A 16774-nucleotide genomic window follows, 5' to 3' on the forward strand; every position below is an offset into this window, starting at 1 on the left:
TATATATATATATATATATCATATTAAATCTGCTTTCTAAATTCTTGTTTGTATTGCGTCAGAATACAAAATTTGGGAAGGAAGAAGACAAAACCAACTCAGACCCAGAAATAATTTAGGAAACTGCTGCTGAAGAAACCAAAAGTCGGCTGAGGCACCCAAAACAATGACAAAAAGCCAGAATTGGAGCAAGCCAACAGCTGTGACCTGATTGAAAATGATCATTCCTTCCGTGTCTTGAACTCCATTTTCCAGCCTCAAAATCAAAGCTCACATCAGAAAGTTCATTACAAACCATGATAAAAAAGAAAAATGGGAAAAATCCTAAGAAATGCAAGAGTCCTTTGTGATATTGGGCTTGATTTAGTCACAAGGAAATCGGCTGTTCCAGGAATCATCCACCCCTCCCAGCTGACTGGCTTTCGAAAACTAATTGAATTCACCTGAATATCGCCGTTAAACTTGATTTGGGGGGAAATAATTATCGGTCCCTTCTGCAAAAGGGTTCCATTTCTTTTTCCAAAATGCAAAAACTCATCTTGGTTTTGTTGCCTGTAGATTTCTAAGCATAACACGCCAATTGGTTGTGTTTTTTATTTCATAATGGATCCTCTGTCTAAACTCTTGTTTGTATTGTGTGGAAATACAAAATTTGGGAAGGAAGAAGGGAAAACCAACTCAGACCCAGAAATCATTTACAAAATTGTCACTCAAGAAACCAAAAGTCAGCTGAGGCACCCAAAACAATGACAGAAAGCCAGAATTGGAGCAAGCCAACAGCTGTGCCCTGATTGAAAAAGACCATTCGTTCCGTGTCTTGAACTCCATATTGCAGCCTCAGAATCAAAGCTCACATCAGAAAATTCATTACAAACCATGATAAATAAGACAAATGGGAAAAAGGTTTACTTCTGACTAAATCAAGCACAATATCACAAAGGACTCTTGCATTTCTTTGTCTTTTTCCAATTTGTCTTATTTGTCATGGTTTGTAATGAGTTTTCTGATGTGAGCTTTGATTTTGGGGCTGGAATATGGAGTTTAAGACTCGGAAGGGATGTTCTTTTTCAATCAGGGCTTAGCTGTTGGCTTGCTCCAATTCTGGATTTCTGTCATTGTTTTGCGTTCCTCAGCCGACTTTTGGTTTTTTGAGAGGCAATTTCCTACAGGGTTTCTGGGTCTGAGTTGGTTTTGCCTTCTTCCTTCCCAAATTTTGTATTCTGATGCAATAGAAACAAGAGTTCAGAAAGAGAATCCATTATGAAATTAAAAAAAAAAATTGCAGTTTCATTTTTAGAAACCTAGAGGCAACAGGACAAGATGACTTTTTGTGTTTTGGAAAAAGAGATGGAACCATTTTGCAGAAGGAACCGATATGTATTTTCCCCCAAAACTAGTTTGACAGCGATTTTTCGGTGAATTCAATTAGTTTTCCAAAGCCAGTAAGCTGGGTGGGGTGGATGAATCCGGAAACAGCCTGTTTCCTTGTGACTAAATCAAGCCCAATATCACAAAGGACTCTTGCATTTCTTTGGCTTTTTCACATTTCTCTCATTTATCATGGTTTGTAATGAATTTTCTGATGTGAGCTTTGATTTTGAGGCTGGAATATGGAGTTCAAAACACGGAAGGAATGGTCATTTTAAATTAGGGCACAGCTGTTGGCTTGCCCCAATTCTGGCTTTCTGTCACTGTTTTGGGTGCCTCAGCTGACTTTTGGTTTCTTGAGCGGCAATTTCCTACAGGGTTTCTGGGTCTGAGTTGGTTTTGCCTTCTTCCTTCCCAAATTTTGTATTCTGACGCAAAACAAACAAGAGTTTAGACAGAGGATCCATTATGAAATAAAAAAACAACCAGTTGGCGTGTCATGCTTAGAAATCTGCAAGCAGCATGACCAAGATGAGTTTTTGTGTTTTGGAAAAAGAAATGGAACCCTTTTGCAGAGGAGACCGATAAGTATTTCCCCCCAAATCAATTTTTACAGCGATTTTCAGGTGGTCAATTTCTTTCCTAAGCCAGCAAGTTGGGGGAGTGGTGGATGAAGCTGTAAACAGCCGGTTTCCTTATGACTAAATCAAGCCCAAGTTCACGAATGACTCTTGCATTTCTTTGGCTTTTTTCACATTTTTCTTATTTATCATGGTTTGTAATGAATTTTCTGATGTGAGCTTTGATTTTGAGGCTGGAATATGGAGTTCAAGACATGGAAGGAATGGTCTTTTTGACTCAGGGCACAGCTGTTGGCTTGCTGCAATTCTGGCTTTCTGTCATTGTTTCAGGTGCCTCAGCTGACTTTTGGTTTCTTGAGCGGCAATTTTCTAATTGTTTTCTGGGTCTGAGTTTGTTTTCCCTTCTTCCTTCCCAAATTGTGTATTCTGACGCAAAACAACAAGAATTTAGACAGAGGATCCATTATGAAATAAAAAAAACAACCAATTGGCGTGTCATGCTTAGAAATCTACAGGCAGCATGACCAAGATGAGTTTTTGTGTTTTGGAAAAAGAAATGGAACCCTTTTGCAGAAGGAACCGGTAAGTATTTTCCCCCAAATCAAGTTTGACGGCGATTTTCAGGTGAATTCAATGAGTTTTCCAAAGCCAGTCAGCTGGGAGGGGTGGATGAATCCAGAAACAGCCGGTTTCCTTGTGGCTAAATCAAGCCAAATAATCTAAAGCAGTCTTGCATTTCTTTGGCTTTTTCACATTTTTCTTATTTATCATGGTTTGTAATGAATTTTCTGATATGTGCTTTGATTTTGAGGCTGGAATATGGAGTTCCAGACACGATAGGAATGGTCTTTTTCAATGAGGGCAGAGCTGTTGGCTTGCTGCAATTCTGGCTTTCTGTCATTGTTTTGTGTGCCTCAGCCGACTTTTGGTTTCTTCAGCGGCAATTTTCTAATTGTTTTCTGGGTCTGAGTTTGTTTTGCCTTCTTCCTTCCCAAATTGTGTATTCTGATGCAAAACAACAAGAGTTTAGACAGAGGATCAATTATTAAATAAAAAACACAACCAATTGGTGTGTCATGCTTAGAAATCTGCAGGCAGCCCGACCAAGATGAGTTTTTGTGTTTTGGAAAAAGAAATGGAACCTTTTTGAGGAGTGGACCGATAATTGATTCCCCCCAAATCAAGTTCGCTGGCGATTTTCGGTAGATTCAATTAGTTTTCAAAGCCAGTCAGCTGGGAGGGGTGGATGAATCCGGAAAAAGGCGGTTTCCTTTTGACTAAATCAAGTACTAAATGACAAAGGACTCTTGCATTTCTTTGGCTTTTTTCACATTTTTCTTATTTATCAAGGTTTGTAATGAATTTTCTGATGTGAGCTTTGATTTTGAGGCTGGAATATGGAGTTCAATACACGGAAAGAATGGGTTTTTTTCAAAATTTTCAAAAAATTTCCCCCAAATCAAGTTTGCAACAAAATGGAGGAATCTGGAACACATCATGCTGAGTGAAATAAGCCAGTCCCAAAGGGACAAATACCATGTGTTCGCCCTGATCACTGACAACTGACTGAACACCAAAAAGGAAACCTGTTGAAGTGAAATGGACACTATGGGAAATGGTGACTTGATCAGCATAGCCCTGACTGTTAATGAACAACTTAATACATTATCCCTCTTAGTAGTTTTGGGTGCCTCAGCCTACTTTGGTTTCTTGAGCAGAAATTTCCTAAATGATTTCTGGGTCTGAGTTCATTTTGCCTTCTTCCTTCCCAAATGTTGTATTCTGACACAATACAAACAAGAGTTTAGAAAGCAGATTTAATATGGTATAAAAAAAAAATCGGCGTGTCATCCTTAGAAATCTACAGGCAGCACGACTAAGATGAGTTTTTGTGTTTTGGAAAAAGAAATGGAACACTTTTGCAGAGGGGACTGATAATTAATTCCCCCCAAATCAAGTTTTACTTCGACTTTCAGGTGAATTCAATTAGTTTTCCAAAAACAGTCAGCTGGGAGGGGTGGATGAATAAGGAAACAGCCGGTTTCCCCACAAATGAACTTTGACGGCGATTTTCAGGTGAATTCAATTAGTTTATCAAAGCCAGTAAGCTGGGTGGGGTGGATGAATCTGGAAACAGCCGGTTTCCTTGTGAATAAATCAAGATCAATATCACAAAGGACTCTTGCATTTCTTTGGCTTTTTCACATTTTTCTTATTTATCATGGTTTGTAATGAATTTTCTGATGTGAGCTTTGGTTTTGAGGCTGGAATATGGAGTTCAAGACACGGAAGGAATGGTCTTTTTCAATCAGGACACAGCTGTTGGCTTGCTCCAATTCTGGTTTTCTGTCATTGTTTTGGGTGCCTCAGCAGACTTTTGGCTTCTTGAGCGGCAATTTCCTAAATGATTTCTGGGTCTGAGTTGGTTTTGCCTTCTTCCTTCCCAAATTTTGTATTCTGACACAATACAAACAAGATTTTAGAAAGAGGATCCATTATGAAATGGAAAACAGAACCAATTGTTGTGTCATGCTTTTCTATCTTGTCTATATACGACCTGATACCATCAAATTATTAGAGAGCATTGGAAAAACCCTGAAAGATATAGGTACCGGCAATGACTTCTTGGAAAACTCCCCAGAAGCACAGGCAGTCAAAGTCAAAATTAACATTTGAGATTGCATCAAATTGAGAAGTTTCTGTACTGCAAAAGAAACAGTCAGGAAAGTGAAGAGACAACCGACAGAATGGAAAAATATATTTGAAAACTATGCAACTGATAAAGGGTTGATAACCAGAATCTACAAAGAAATCAAGAAACTCTACAAGATCAAATCAAACAACCCACTTAAGAGATGGGCCAAGGACCTTAACAGCCATTTTTCAAAAGTGGAAATACAAATGGCCAACAGGCACATGAAAAAAATGTTCAAGATCACTAGCAATCAGGGAAATGCAAATCAAAACCACAATGAGGTTCCTTCTCACCCCACTTAGAATGACTCACATTCAGAAATCTACCAACAATAGATGCTGGAGAGGATGTGGGGAAAAAGGGACACTAACCCACTGTTGGTGGGAATGCAAACTGGTTAAGCCACTATGGAAGTCAATCTGGAGATTCCTCAGAAACCTGAAGATAACCCTACCATTAACCCAGCCATCACACTCCTTGGAATTTACCCAAAGGAAATTAAATTGGCAAACAAAAAAGCAGTCTGCACATTAATGTTTGTTGCAGCTCAATTCACAATAGCTAAGAGCTGGAACCAACCCAAATGCCCATCAACAGTAGACTGGATAAAGAAATTATGGGACATGTACTCTATAGAATACTATCCAGCAGTCAAAAACAACGAAACCCAGTCATTTGCAACAAGATATAGGAATTTGGAAAACATCATGCTGAGTGAATTAAGCCAGTCCAAAAGGGACAAATATCATATGTTCTCCCTGAGTGGCGTCAACTAACTGAGCACCAAAGGGGAAACTTGTTGAAGTGAAACGGACACTGTGAGAAACAGTGACTTGATCAACTCTTGTCCTGACGGTTGATGTACATTGTAATACTTTATCCATTTTAGTACTTTTTTTTGTTCTAGTACCATTGGTTGAACTCTGTAATTAGCACACAATTATTCTTAGGTGTTTAAGTTTTAACTGCAAAGTGATCCCTGTTAGGAATTTGGAAAACATTATGTTGAGTGAAATAAGCCAATCCCAAAGAGACAAATACCACTTGTCTCCTTGATAGGTGACAACTAACTGAGCACCAAAAAGGAAACCTGTTAAAATGAAATGAACACTATGAGAAACGGTGACTTGATCAGCCCTCACCATGACTGTTGATGAGCAACTTAATATGTTATCCCTCTTAGTATTTTTTTTTGTTTGTTCTACTTATAAGTTTTGGTTGAATACTGTAATCAATACATAATTCTTCTTAAGTGCTGAAACAACTGAAAAGTGATTGCTGTTAAATATAAGAGTGGGAATAAGAGAGGGAAGAGATGTGCAATTCGGGACATGCTCAAGCTGACTTACCTCAAACAGTAGAGTTACAAACATACCAGGTGATTCGAATTCAATCCCATCGAGGTGGCATGTATCAATGCCATCTCACTAGTCCCAGTGATCAATTTCTGTTCACAATTGATCGTAATGATAGGACTAAGAACCAAAGGGATCACATAAATAAGAATAATGTCTGCAAATACTAGCTGATAGAATCAAAAAGGGAGAGAATGGTCCAACATGGGTTGTGAGATACACAGCAGACCCATAGAATGGCAAATGTCCTAACAGCACTCTAGCCTCAGAATCAGCCCTTAAGGCATGTGGATCCGGCTGAAATGCCCATGAGAGTATTTCAGGCATGGAAAGCCAAGACACTCTGGGGGGAAAAAAACCTAAATGAAAGAGCTCCACGAGTGAGATCCCAGTGGAAAGAACAGGTCATCAAAGAAGGAGGTACCTTTCTCTGAGGGGAGGAGAGAACTTCCACTTTGACCATGGCCTTGTCTAAAAATGATCAGAGTCAGTGAACCCAGGGGGCTTCCATAGCCTTGGCAACTCATGACAAGAGCCTAGGGTGATTACTGATGCCATAAACGAGAGTGTCAATTCTTTAAGTCAACAACAGGAGTCACTGTGCACTTACTCCTCAGGTAGGATCTTTGTCCTTAGTGTGCTGTACATTGAGATTTAATGCTATAACTAGTACTCAAACAGTATTTTTCACTTATGTTTCTGTGCAGGAGCAAACTGTTGAAATCTTTAGTTAATGTATGCAAAACTGATATTCTGTATGTAAAGAGAATCGAATATGAATCTTGACATGAATGGAAGTGGAGAGGGATTGGATAAGGGGAGGGTTGCGGGTTGGAGGGACGTTATGGGGGGGAAGTTATTGTAATGAATATTGTGTACTTTGGAAATTTATATGCATTAAATGAAAGTTAAATAAAATCCAAAAAAAAAGAAATCTACAGGCAGCACGACCAAGATGAGTTTTTGTGTTTTGGAAAAAGAAATGGAACCCTTTTGCAGAGGGGACCGATTATTAATTCCCCCCAAATCAAGTTTGACAGTGATTTTCAGGTGAATTCAATTAGTTTTCCAAAGCCAGTCAGCTGGGAGGGGTGGATGAATCCAGAAACAGCCGGTTTTCTTGTGACTAAATCAAGCCCAATATCACAAAGGACTCTTGCATTTCTTTGGCTTTTTTCACATTTGTCTTATTTATCATGGTTTGTAATGAATTTTCTGATGTGAGCTTTGAATTTGAGGCTGGAAAATGGAGTTCAAGACACGGAAGGAATAGTCTTTTTCAATCAGGGCACAGCTGTTGGGTTGCTCCAATTTGGGCTTTCTGTCATTGTTTTGGGTGCCTCAGCCGACTTTTGGCTTCTTGAGCGGCAATTTCCTAATTGGTTTCTGGGTCTGAGTTGGTTTTGCCTTCTTCCTTCCCAAATTGTGTATTCTGACGCAATACAAACAAGAGTTCAGAAAGAGCAGCGACTATGAAATGGAAAACACAACCAATTGGCATGTCATGATGAGAAATATACAGGCAGCACAACCAAGATGAGTTTTGTGTTTTGGAAAAAGAAATGGAACACTTTTGTAGAGGGGACCAATTATTAATTCCCTCAAATGAAGTTTTACTTTGATTTTCAGGTGAATTCAATTAGTTTTCCAAAGCCAGTCAGCTGGTAGGGGTGGATGAATCCGGAAACAGCCTGTTTCCTTGTGACTAAATCAAGCCCAATATCACGAAGGACTCTTGCATTTCTTTGGCTTTTTCACATTTGTCTTATTTATCATGGTTTGTAATGAATTTTCTGATGTGAGCTTTGATTTTGAGGCTGAAATATGGAGTTCAAGACACGGAAGGAATGGTCTTTTTCAATCAGGGCACAGCTGTTGGCTTGCTCCAATTCTGGCTTTCTATCATTGTTTTGGGTGCCTAAGCAGACTTTTGGTTTCTTGAGCGGCAAGTTCCTACATGGTTTCTGGGTCTGAGTTGGTATTGCTTTCTTCTGTCCCAAATTTTGTATTCTGACGCAAAATACACAAGAGTTTAGACAGAATATCCATTATGAAATAAAAAACACAACCAATTGGCGAGCCATTGTTAGAAATCTACAGGCAGTACGACCAAGATGAGCTTTTGTGTTTTGGAAAAAGAAATGGATCCCTTTTGCGGAGGGGACCGATAATTAATTCACCCGAAATCAAGTTTGACGGCGACTTTCAGTTGAATTCAATTAGTTTTCCAAAGCCAGTCAGCTGCGAGGGGTGGATGAATCCGGAAACAGCCGGTTTCCCCCAAATCAAGTTTTATGCCGATTTTCAGGTGAATTCAATGAGTTTTCCAAAGCCAGTCAGCTGGGAAGTGTGGATGAATCCGGAAAAAGCCTGTTTCCTTGTGACTGGATCAAGCCCAACATCACAAAGGACGTTTGCATTTCTTTGGCTTTTTTCACATTTGTCTTATTTATCATGGTTTGCAATGAATTTTCTGACGTGAGTTTGATTTTGAGGCTGGAATATGGAGTTCAAGACACGGAAGGAATGGTCTTTTTCAATCAGGGCACAGCTGTTGGCTTGCTCCAATTCTGGCTTTCTGTCATTGTCTTGGGTGCCTCAGCCGACTTTTGGTTTCTTGAGCGGCAATTTCCTAAATGATTTCTGGGTCTGAGTTGGTTTTGCCATCTTCCTTCCCAAATTTTTGTATTCTGGTGCAATACAAAAAAGAGTTTAGACAGAGGATCCCTTATGAAATAAAAAACACAACCAATTGGCATGTCATGCTTAGAAATCTACAGGCAGCACAACCAAGATGAGGTTTTGTGTTTTGGCAAAAGAAATGGAACCCTTTTGCAGAGGGGACCTATAATTAATTCCCCCCAAATCAAGTTTGACGGCAATTTTCACGTGAATTCAATTAGTTTATCAAAGCCAGTCAGCTGGGAAGGGTGGATGAATCCGGAAACAGCCGTTTTCCTTGTGACTAAATCAAGCCCAATATCACATAGTACTCTTGCATTTCCTTGGCATTTTTCACATTTTTCTTATTTATCATGGTTTGTAATGAATTTTCTGATGTGAGCTTTGGTTTTGAGGCTGGAATACGGAGTTCAAGACACAGAAGGAATGGTCTTTTTCAATCAGGGCACAGCTGTTGGCTTGCTCCATTTCTGGCTTTCTGTCATTGTTTTGGGTGCCTCAGCCGACTTTTGGTTTCTTGAGCAGCAATTTTCAGAATGATTTCAGGGTCTGACTTGGTTTTGCCATCTTCCTTCCCAAATTTTGTATTCTTACGCAATACAAACAAGAGTTATATGGAGGATCCATTATGAAATAAAAAACACAATCAATTGTGTGTCCTGCTTAGAAATCTACAGGCAGCATGACAAAGATGAGTTTTTGTGTTTTAGAAAAAGAAATGGAACCCTTTGCAGAGGCGACCGATAATTATTTCCTCCCAAATCAAGTTTGATGGTGATTTTCAGGTGAATTCAAATACTTTTCCAAGCCAGTCAGCTGGGAAAGGTGGATGAATCCGGTAACAGCCGGTTTCCCTCCTAATCAAGTTTTACTTTGATTTTCAGGTGAATTCAATTAGTTTTCCAAAGCCAGTCAGCTGGGAGGGGTGGAAGAATCCGGAAACAACCGGTTTCCTTGTGACTAAATCAACCCCAAAATCACGAAGGACTCTTGCATTTCTTTGGCTTTTTTCCCATTTGTCTCATTTATCATGGTTTGTAATGAATTTTCTGATGTGAGCTTTGATTTTGAGGCTGGAACAAGGAGTTCAAGAAACGGAAGGAATGGTCTTTTTAAATCAGGGCAGAGCTGTTGGCTTGCTGCAATTCTGGCTTTCTGTCATTGTTTTGGGGGCCTAAGCAGACTTTTGGTTTCTTGAGCAGCAAGTTCCTACATGGTTTCTGGGTCTGAGTTGGTATTGCTTTCTTCTGTCCCAAATTTTGTATTCTGACAGAAAATAAACAAGAGTTTAGACAGAATATCCATTATGAAATAAAAAAAAACAACCAATTGGCGTGCCATGGTTAGAAATCTACAGGCAGTACGACCAAGATGAGTTTTTGTGTTTTGGAAAAAGAAATGGATCCCTTTTGCATAGGGGACCGATAATTAATTTCCCCGAAATCAAGTTTGACGGCGACTTTCAGTTGAATTAAATTAGTTTTGGTTTCTGGAGCGGGATTTTCCTAAATGATTTCTGTGTCTGAGATGGTTTTGCCTTCTTCCTTCACAAATTTCGTATTGTGACGCTATACAAACAAGAGTTTAGACAGAGGATCCATTATGAAATTAAAAAAAAAAAATTGCGGTTTCACGTTTAGAAACCTACCGGCAACATGACCAAGATTTGTTTTTGTGTTTTGGAAAAAGAAATGGAACCCTTTAGCACAGGGGACCAATAATTAATTCCCCCGAAATGAAGTTGGACTGTGATTTTCAGGTGAATTCAATTAGTTTCCCAAAGCCAGTCAGCTGTGTGGGGTGGATGAATCCGGAAACAGCCTGTTTCCTTGTGACTAAATCAAGCCAATATCACAAAGGACTCTTGCATTTCTTTGGCTTTTTTCACATTTGTCTTATTTCTCATGGTTTGTATGAATTTTCTGACGTGAGCTTTGATTTTGAGGCTGGAATATGGAGTTCAAGACACGGAAGGAATGGTCTTATTCAATCAGGGCACAGTTATTGGTTTGCTCCAATTCTGGCTTTCTGTCATTGTTTTGTGTGCCTCAGCCGACTTTTGGTTTCTTGAGCAGAAATTTCCCAAATGACTTCTGAGTCTGAGTTGGTTTTGCCATCTTCCTTCCCAAATTTTGTGTTCGGACGCAAAACAAACAAGAGTTTTGACAGAGGATCCATTATGAAATAAAAAAACACAACCAATTGGTGTGTCATGCTTGGAAATCTACAGTCAGCATGACCAAGATAAGTTTTTGTGTTTTGGAAAAAGAAATGGAACACTTTAGCAGAGGGGACCAATAATTAATTCCCCCCAAATCAAGTTTGACAGCGATTTTCAGGTGAATTCAATTAGTTTACCAAAGCCGGACAATTGGGAGGGGTGGATGAATCCGCAAACAGCCGGTTTTCTTGTGACTAAATCAAGCACAATATCACAAAGGAGTCTTGCATTTCTTTGGCTTTTTCACATTCGTCTTATTTATCGTGATTTGTAATGAATTTTCTGATGTGAGCTTTGATTATGAGGCTGGAATATGGAGTTCAAGACACGGAAGGAATGGTCTTTTTCAATCAGGGCACAGCTGTTGGCTTGCTCCATTTCTGGCTTTCTGTCATTGTTTTCAGTGCCTCAGCCGACTTTTGGTTTCTTGAGCGGCAATTTCCTAATTGGTTTCTGGGTCTGAGTCTGTTTTGGCTTCTTCCTTCCAAAATTTTGTATTCTGATGCAATACAAACAAGGGTTCAGAAAGGGTAGCCTTTATGAAATTTAAAAAAAAAAATTTTGGTTTCATTTTAAAAATCTACAGGCAACCCGACAAAGATGAGTTTTTGTGTTTTGGAAAAAGAAATGGAACCCTTTTACGGAGGGGACCGATAATTAATTCCCCCCAAATCAAGTTTTACTTTGCTTTTCGGTGAATTCAATTAGTTTTCCAAAGCCAGTCAGCTGGGAGAGGTGGATGATTCCGGAAACAGCCGGTTTCCTTGTGACTAAATCAAGTCCGGTATCACAAAGTACTCTTGCATTTCTTGGCTTTTTCACATTTGTCTTATTTATCATGGTTTGCAATGAATTTTCTGAGGTGAACTTTGATTTTTAGGATGGAAGATGGAGTTCAAGACACGGAAGGAATGGTCTTTTTCAATCAGGGCACAGCTGTTGGCTTGCTCCAATTCTGGCTTTCTGTCATTGTTTTGGGTGCCTCAGCCGACTTGGGTTCTTGAGCGGCAATTTCTTAAATGGATTCTGGGTCTGAGTTGGTTTTGCCTTCTTCCTTCCCAAATTTTTTATTCTGACACAATACAAACAAGAGTTCAGAAAGAGTAGACATTATGAAATAAAAAAAACTACCAATTGGCGTTTCATGCTAGGAAATCTACAAGCAGCACGGCCAAGATGAGTTTTTGTGTTTTGGAAAAAGAAATGGAACCCTTTTGCAGAGGGGACCAATAATTAATTCCCCCAATGAATTTTGACGGGGATTTTCAGGTGAATTCAATTAGTTTTCCAAAGCCAGTCAGCTGGGTTGGGTGGACGAATCTGGAAACAGCCGGTTTCCTTGTGATTAAATCAAGCCCATATCACAAAGGACTATTGCATGTCTTTGGCTTTTTCATATTTGTCTTATTTATCATGGTTTGTAATGAATTTTCTGATGTGAGCACACCGGATTCTAGTCCCGGTCAGGGTGCCGGTTTCTGTTCTGGTTACCCCTCTTCCAGACCAGCTCTCCACTGTGGCCAGGGAGTGCAGTGGAGGATGGCCCAAGTGCTTGGGTCCTGTACCACATGGGAGACCACGATAAACACCTGGCTCCTGCCTTTGGATCAGCACGGTGCACCAGATGCAGTGGGCTGGCTGTGGCACACATTGGAGGGTGAACCAATGGCAACGGAAGACCTTTCTCTCTATCTCTCTTTCTCACTGTCCACACTGCCTGTAAAAAAAAAAGCTGTTTTTTTCTTTTTTAAATAAAATTGACACATAATTGGGCAACTAACCAAAAGAAAGATGCAAATTGATAAAACTAGAGATGAAAAAGGAAATGTAGCAACAGACACCATAAAGTGAATAACAAGAAATTAATACAAAGAGCTGCATGTCAACAAGCTGGAAACATAAATGAAATGGACAGGTTCCTGGAAACAAACAACCTAGCTACATTGAGCAATGAATACATAGAAAACTTAAACAGCCAAATTTCCAAGATGAAAATTGAATCAGTAATAATGACCCTCTCAATAAAGAAAAGCCGAGGTCCTGATGGCTTCACTGCTGAATTTTAACAGACATTTTAATTAGAACTAATATCAATTCTTCTCAAGTTATTCAAAACAATTGAAAGAGAGGGAATTTTCACAAAATCTTTCTATGAACCGAAGATCACCTTCAATTCTAAACACGGAAAAAAGACACAATAGAGAAAGGGACTACACACCAATTTCCCTAAATCAAATAGATGCAAAACTCCTTGATAAAATTCTAGTCCATGAAATCCTACAACAACACATCTAAAGATCATTCATCCAGACCAACTGGAATTTATCCTTGGTATGCATGGATGTCTCAATATTTGCAAATCAATGAATGTGATACATCACATTAACAAATTTAAGAACAAAAACCAAATCTCTATATCCAGAGAAAGCATTTGATAAAATACAACACCCTTTCATGATGAAAACTGAGCAAATTGAGTACAGAGGAAAATCTCTTGACACAATCAAGGAAATTTATGACAAAAATATAGTCAGCATCCCTTTGAATGAGGAAAAGTTAGAAGCATTCTCACTGAGATCTGGAACTGGACAAGGATGCCCACGCTCAACATTGCTATTCAGTATAATCCTGGAAGATTTAACCAGAGCCATTAGCCAGAAAAAGAAATCAAGGCACACAAATTGGTAAAGAGAAAGTCAAACTATCTCTATTTGCAGATGACATCTCTATTTGCAGATGGATCCAAAAGACTCCTCCAAGAGATTTTGTGAACTCATGGAAGAGTTTGGTAAAGTAGGAGGATATACAACCAATACACAGGCATTAAAACAGCCTTTGTATACACAGATTGTATACACAATGGGATGTTTTAGAAAGAACTTCTCAGATCATTCCCATTCACAATAGCATGGAGTAAATTTAACCAACAATGCCAAAGATCTTTATGATGTGAATTATAAAACATTAAAAAAGAAATAGAAGACACAAAATGGAAAAAAATCCATGTTCATGAATTATAAGAAGTAATATCATCAAACTGTCCATTATTCTAAAAGCATTTTACAAATTCAATGTGATACCAATCAAAATAGCAAAGACATTCTTCTAAGATCTAGAATAATGATCAAGAAACACAGGAGGCCTTGCATAGCTAAAGCAATATTATAGAACAAAAACAACGCCAGAGGCATCACAATACAAGGTCTCAAGACATGCTTCAAGGCAGTTATAATAAAAGCAGCCTAGTATTGGTGAAAAAAAATGATGGATAGACAAAACAAACAAACAAACAAATAAACAAAAAACACCAGAAGTCAATCCAAGCAACTTCAACCAACTTATATTCAACCAAAGAGCATAAACACATCCCTGGAGTAAGGACAGTTTCTTCAGCAAGTGGTGCTGGGAAAACTGGATTTCCCCATGCAAAAATATGAAGCAAAACCCCTACTTTACACCATACACAAAAACCCATTCAAAATGAACAAAGACATAAATCTATTAACTGATAACCCCATATTATTAAAGAACATTGGGGAAAGCCGGCAAGATAATTGGCTCAGGCAAAGAGTTCTTAGAAAAGAAACCAGAGGCACTGGCAATCAAAGCCATAATTAACAAATGGGATTACACTCAGAAAGTGAAGAGGCAACTGATAGAATGGGAGAAATTATTTGTAAACTATGCAGCTGATGAAAGATTTATAACCAGGATATATAAAGAGTTCAAGAAACTCCACAACAATGAAACAAACAACCCAATGAAGCAATAGGCCAAGCATTTAAATAGATATTTTTCAAAATAGGAAATCCAGATGGCAAAGAGACAAATAAAAAAATGTCTAGAATCACTAGCCATCAAGGAAATGCAAAGTAAAACCACAGTGATGTGGCTGGCACTGTGGTGCAGTGGGTTAAATCCCTGGCCTGAAGTGCAGGCATCCCATATGGGTGCCGGTTTTAGTCCCAGCTGCTCCTCTTCCTATACAGCTCTCTGCTATGACCTGGGAAGAAACAGAATATGGCCTAAGTCCTTGGGAACCTGCACCCATGTGGGAGACCCTGAAGAAGTTCTTGGCTTCGGATCAGCACAGCTCTAGGCATTGCAGCCATCTGGGGAGTGAACCATCAGGTGCAAGACCTTTATCTCTGTCTCTATCTCTCTCTGTAACTCTGTCTTTCAAATAAATTCAATAAATCTTTAAAAGGAACACAGTGAGGTTTCACCTCATTCCAGTTAGAATTGCTTTCATACAGAAATCAACAAGCAGCAAATGCTGATGAGAATGTGAGGCAAAAGGTACCCCAACCCATTGCTGGTGGGAATGTAAACCTGTAAAGCCACTATGAAAGACCGTTTGGAGATACCTCAGAAATCTGGACATAGACCTACCACAGGCCCCAGCCATTTCACTCCTGGGAATTTACCCAATGGAAATGGAATCAGCAAATGAAAAATGTTATCTGTACCTCGATGTTTATTAAAGCTGCATTCACAATAGCTAAGACATGGAATTGACCTAAATGTCCTTCAACTAAAGACTGGATAAGGAAATTATGGGATATATACTCTATTGTATACTACACAATGGATAAAATCAATGAAATCCATTCATTTGCAACAAAATGAATGAACCTGAAAAACATACTGAGTGAAATAAGACACTCCCAATATACTAATACCACATGTTTTCCTTGATCTGTGATAACTAACAGAGCATCTAAAAGAAAATCTGTAAAATTGAGATTGACACTTTGAGAAGCAATGATTGAACAGCTTTGGTCTTGACTGTTGAGAATGAGTTTTTCTTTTTTTCTATCTGTCATAAAATTTGTTGAACTCTTTCTTAACATTGAGTTAATCATGTGTTTATTTTTTTATTTAATAAATGTGAATTTACAAAGTGCAACTTTGTATTGTTGTGGCTTCCCCCTAACCTCCCTCCCTCCTGTGACCTTTCCCTCTCCCACTCCCTCTCCCATCCTGCTCTTCATTGAGATTCATTTTCAGTTACCTTCATATACAGAAATCAACTTAGTATATACTAAGCAAGGATTTCAACAGGCTGCCTTCACACAACCGCACAAGGTATAGGGTATTGTTCAACTAGTAATGTTGTCTTCAAGTTTCATAGTAAAGCACATTAAGGACAGAGATCCTACATGGGGAGCATGTACCCAGTGACTCCCATTGTTGATTTAACAATTGGCACTCTTATTTATGATGTCAGCAATCATCTGAGGCTCTTGCCATGAGCTGTCTAGGCTATGGGAGCCCCTTGAGTTCACCAACTCCGAACTTGTTTAGTCAAGGCTGTATCACAGTCAAGGTTTATAAAGTCAATTGAAAATAAATCTCATTAAGCATAATGTTTGGAATAACACAGGAAAGAGGAATTTTGTAACTGTGAAGCTCTATTGTCCTGCATACTTTCCTACAGATTACTTCTAAAGGTACAGTTTAAAATCGTGGTATGGGACCTCAAATCCCATCAAACTGGATAGTAAAAAATGTCATCTTAATTGTTAAAGTGAACATATTAAGTGTTAAATTGATAATATAGATAGGATTACATGTTAAATGGATCATATAAATAATATAAAATTTCTGGTAAAAATAAGCAGAATTAAAAAGGAGAGAATATTCCAACATGGGAAGCAGTTCACAGAGCAGACACATAGAATGAGAATCACATTAAATAACACTCTGTCCTCAGAATCAGCCCATAAGGCATTCTGGTCAGGTTAAAGTCACATGAGAGAAATTCAAGCATCAAAAGCCAAGACAACGTGGTAAATAAATGTTCTACCTAAAGGATCTCTTGAGAGAGACCCCAGTGGAAAGAAGTGGCCATAAAAGAAGGATGTACTTT

The sequence above is a fragment of the Oryctolagus cuniculus genome, chromosome X (assembly GCF_051225735.1).
Source record: "Oryctolagus cuniculus isolate XC-2025 breed Fujian yellow rabbit chromosome X, ASM5122573v1, whole genome shotgun sequence".
NCBI classification, from domain to species: domain Eukaryota; kingdom Metazoa; phylum Chordata; class Mammalia; order Lagomorpha; family Leporidae; genus Oryctolagus; species Oryctolagus cuniculus.